Source organism: Lissotriton helveticus, chromosome 2_1 (genome assembly GCF_964261635.1).
Source record: "Lissotriton helveticus chromosome 2_1, aLisHel1.1, whole genome shotgun sequence".
Taxonomy (NCBI): Eukaryota; Metazoa; Chordata; class Amphibia; order Caudata; family Salamandridae; genus Lissotriton; species Lissotriton helveticus.
The window spans coordinates 27,779,114-27,784,474 of NC_136059.1; positions in this window are offsets into that span (position 1 = coordinate 27,779,114).

Genomic DNA, 5,361 nt, shown 5'->3' on the forward strand with positions numbered 1-5,361 from the left:
TTCAGTTTGCCGCTCCAGTTTCAGGAGCCTGCATTGTTTTCACGGCCGGCCTCCGCCCGTGACTCGCATTTCTCCTTCCTTCCAGCGCTGCCTTGTTTAGGACTTGTGCCCTGCATTTTCATCAATTTGAACATGAAATCCCCGACGCTAATCTGTGTGAATTACAAACAAAGTAAGGGCTAGACAGAAACGGCCCTGGAAAAACGGAATGCCTGCTTCTCACCGCATTATAGATATTATGCAGACACTCACTGGGCTTTCCCCGAGCTGCGCCCGTTCGAGGGCCATCGTCAAATCTCGAGATATTTTATACATATTAGCCTCCGAGATGATAAACTGGCAGCTCTTGAAATACTGCACCTGAGCTCTATTGATGTGTGTGGCAGAATTGCAAATGATTTCGATGAAAAGGAGTTAGGTTGTAGCGACCGAGTATGTACACAAGCACAGCCGATTGCCGCACTAGCGCTCAGATGAAAGTTGGAGCCCTTTACACCCGCACTGAACGTTTAAATGATTACCAAATTCAGAGATACACTGTACCTGAGCCAACCGTTAGCCACATATGATATGATGTAAACTTGTTCTATTCCAGTCTGTGGCGCCGTTTATTATGACTATGTACTTTATATGTCACGAATGCATAGTTGGATTCGGTAATCACATAATACGATATAAACTTTTTCAATGCTAATGTGCGGTGCCTGCAGTCATGGTTTAGTTGAATTGTTATTATGACTCTGTACTCCCTATGGTAATTAGTCCAGTTACGAGCGTTTCCTTTTTGAGCTCACTGATGCTCGTTCCTGACTGCTTTATTTTTTGGACGCTTACGGAGTTCATAGGAGTGAGACCCATTAAACTATACATTCCATTTCCCCCGTAATAGAATTGTCACATACTGTATATTATTTTAAATGGTATGGTGAATTCAACTCAGTTGGGACTCTTCACCCGACTTTACATACACCGACAATTGTCTTACTCTACACACAGTGCCTCTAGGTGCATCTTTGAACTTTGAAACTTGAGTGGTTCCCAGATCATTTAACTTAGTCTATTGTCCCGGTCCATGAGAATCGGCCCGCCGTGACGCGGTTCCTCGCCAGCACTTAACGGCTGCAAGCATTCGCGTGTCACACGCACGCGCTCATAAGCAGAGTTTCGGGACCGGCTTCTGTTCCTACGATTTATTCAGTGACTGGCAGCACCTTCCTCGCGGTAAGCCCATCTATAGCGCACGTTAGGCTGTGCATTTGTTTAAACTTTTCAATAGTGCCATCATGTTTCTGATGAAAAATAGGTAATGCGCCCTTTTGTTTCAATGATAACATTTTAGATTCATGCACGGGGCTGCCAGCCTGAATATAACGGGACCGCAGAGGAGCGTTGAGTTACTGTTTCACTTTTGTAATGTATATACCATACCTTGCTGAATATCGGGATGGAAGAGTGATGCTTCCTTTCCTCTTTTTCCCTTAGATTGTGCGCCCTCGTGCTTTAACAGTGAACTTACATCAGATCGGGCATTATGCTGTCGGATATTAAACTCCTTGCCCTGCAATAGCGCCAATCGCTTTATTTGTTGGATTTACTATTTTCTGTCCTTATTAATTTACTCCCATCTACGTTTTTAGATTTCTTAATTGAATGGCCAGTCTTTTAAATTACACGTGCCACTTTTCACGGTGTTGCACTTTGAGCTATTGGCATTGTTAAATGACAACGCCTTTTATTTATGTTTTTAAAATCAAAACATGAATAAAAGGCATTGTCATTTAAAATGCCAATAGCTCAAAGGCGTAAATGCAAGACCTATTGCATTGCAGACTTTAGTGGTGCCTTTTGTTACTTTAACAACCTCAGCGTCCTGCTGTCCTTCATTTGCATGCCACAGATGCTGCAGACGAAAGATTACAATCTTTCTCACTCAGCTACTTCACCCTTAATTAGCCTGCCTGGTTTCCTTTCTCAAGTGTAGGGATTTACACATAAAGTCACACTCCAGTAGACTTTCAGTCTGCGTTTTTTCCCCAAACAATTTGAGTTTAGTTGCAAACACGTAGCTTCAGCTTTCCTTTTAAGAAAAGAAGTGCTGGTGTTGTAAATAGACAGCAGCTTTACATTGTATATGTATTTTACAACAAACATGCATGTAACTCTACATTTGTTGTTTTGTTTCTTAAATAAAAAGGTTTTGTGTGCTTCTTACTTTAAGGGAATAGCAGTACTTAGTAAAAAATGCACATGATCCAAAAACATCGCCTTTAGTGGAGCCACAATACCAATTCTATGTATGTGTACCTACAAACACTCGGCTACAGCCGCTGTCCTAGTACATAACTTGCAAGAAATAAAAGGCCGGTGCTTTTATGAGGCAGCACCTTTACACTGTATTTATTTTTTAATTAGCAGAACGAAGGGCATATAAGCTAAAAATGTAAACTATATTAATTGCAGTGTTTTTTCTACTGCATAATTTGAAAGGAAACCTGTGCGAGGGCTATTATCAGCGGGCAACTGTCTGCTGCTGCTGAGCGCCACAACCCACCAGTTTATATGTAGCATTGCGCGATCTTTGTTTATTTTGAGACGGAAATGTGCTGTGGCTTTGGACATGCAGCAGCTTCACGCCAAGTATTTTTGCCTGTCTAGAAAGACGACCATAGATAGACCTGTTTTACCCCATCCTTGTTTCATGTTGGGTTAAGTCTTCACAAGGACGTCAGTCTTAAACCCGTGCCCCCTCTAACACAGCAAAGGCCGCATCTGTGGTTTCTAGAAATGGGTTCCATGTATAGGATTCATTGTCTGACTTCAGCATGCACCTTCTCACAACCCCTTCGAGCACTGTTATCTTAACATTTGTGTTTCTCTCTCTTACGATGTCTGCCCTTCCACTATTTACTTGGTACCCTCACACCTCCTCACCCTCACACACCCTCAAACCCTCTCACCCCCTCACTCACCCTCACACCCTCACTCACCTTCACCCCTCACACACCCTCACACCCTCACTCACCCTCACCCCCACACACCTTCACCCACCCTCACTCACCCCCTCACCCACCCTCACTCACCCTCACACATCCTCACACCCTCTCACCCTCTTACACCCTCACACACCCTCACCCACCCTCACCCTCACTCACCCTCACCCTCACTCACCCTCACCCACCCTCACCATCACACATCCTCACACCCTCACTCACACCCTCACCCTTACCCACCCTCACACCCTCACTCACATTCACAGCCCCTCACCCACCTTCACACCCCCTCACCCTCACACCCTCATACCCTCAACCCCTCATCCTCACACACCCTCACACCCGCACCACCCTCACAACCCTCACCCCTCACACCCTCACTCACCATCACACCCCCTCACACCCCCTCACTCACCATCACACCCCCTCACACACCCTCTCACCTCACACACCCTTTCACCCTCACACACCCTCACTCACCCTCACACACCCTCACTCACCCTCACACCCTCACTCACCTTCACACCTCACACACCCTCACCCTCACACACCCTCACTCACCCTCACTCACCCTCACCCACCCTCACTCACTCTCACTCACCCTCACTCACCCTCACACATCCTCACACCCTCACACACCCCCACCCACCCTAACACACCCTCACCCCCCTCACTCACCCTCACACCTCCTCACCATCACACACCCTCACATCCTCACACCCTCACTCACACCCTCACGCACCCTCACTCATTCTCACACCCTCACACCCCCTCTCACACCCTCACACACCCTTACCCTCACCCCCTCACCCTCACACCCCCTCACCTGCACACACCCTCACACACCCTCACTCACCCTCACCCCCACACCCCCTCACCCGCACACACCCTCACACACCCTCACTCACCCTCACACCCTCACCCTCACACCCCCTCACCCTCCCAACCCTCTCACCCCCTCACACACCCTCACTCACCCTCACTCACCCTCACTCACTCACCCTCATACACCCTCATCAGCATAGCATAACAAAACATAGCATGGCATAACAAAAAAAGCATAGGATACACAACCTCACAACCCTCTCACCCTCTCACCCTCACCCTCGCTCTAACACACTCACCCTCACTCACCCACCCACCCTCACCCACCCACCCTCACTCACTCACCCTCACTCACTCACCCTCACTCACTCACTCGCCCACCCTCACCCACCCACCCTCACTCACCCTCACCAGCATAGCATAACAAAACATAGCATAGCATAACAAAACAAAGCATAGAATAGGAAAACATAGCATAGCATAATAAAGCATAGCATAACAAAACACAACAAAACATACCATAGCATAACAAAACATAGCATAACAAAACAAAGCATAGCAAAACAAAACATAGAATAGTATAACAAAGCATAGCATTGCAAAACAAAACAAAGCATAGCATAACAAAGCATAGCATAACAAAGCATAGCATAACAATGCATAGCATAACAAAGCATAGCATAACAAAACATAGCAAAACAAAACATAGCAAAACACAACAAACCATAGCATACATAACAAAACATAGCATAGCATAGCATAACACAACAAAGCATAGCATAGCATAACAAAACACAACATAGCATAGCATAACAAAACAAAGCTTAGCATAGCATAACAAAACATAGCATAACAAAACATAGCATAACAATGCATAGCATAACAAAACATAGCATACCAAAACAAAGCATAGCATAACAAAGCATAGCATAACAAAACACAACAAAACATAGCATGGCTTAACAAAACATAACAAAACATAGCATGGCTTAACAAAACATAACAAAACATATAATAGCATAGCAAAACACAGCATAGCATACCAAACACAGCAAAACATAGCATAGCATAACAAAACATAGCATAGCAAAACAAAGCATAGCATAGCATAACAAAGCATGGCATAGCATAGCATAACATAGCATAGTATAGCAAAACATAGCATATCATAGCATAACAAAACATAGCATAGCATACCAAAACAGCATAGCATAGCATAACAAAACAAAACATAGGATAGCAAAACAAAACATAGCATAGCATACAGCATCACTCAGCACCACCACAGCATCACTCTGTGCAACCATTCAACAACAACTGGTTCAAATATGTTATCTCAATGTTTCAAGCTTTATTACAAATGTAACAAAAAGATGTTAATATTTGACATATGTTCTTGGATTTTCGTCACAATAAAATACACTGAACATAATCTTCACACATGTTATTTACAAAAGTTTAAGCTATTGCCATTATACATTACAATAACTTTTATTTAAGTATTAATTATTAAAAAAAATTAAAAACCATTGTTATTTCTAATATC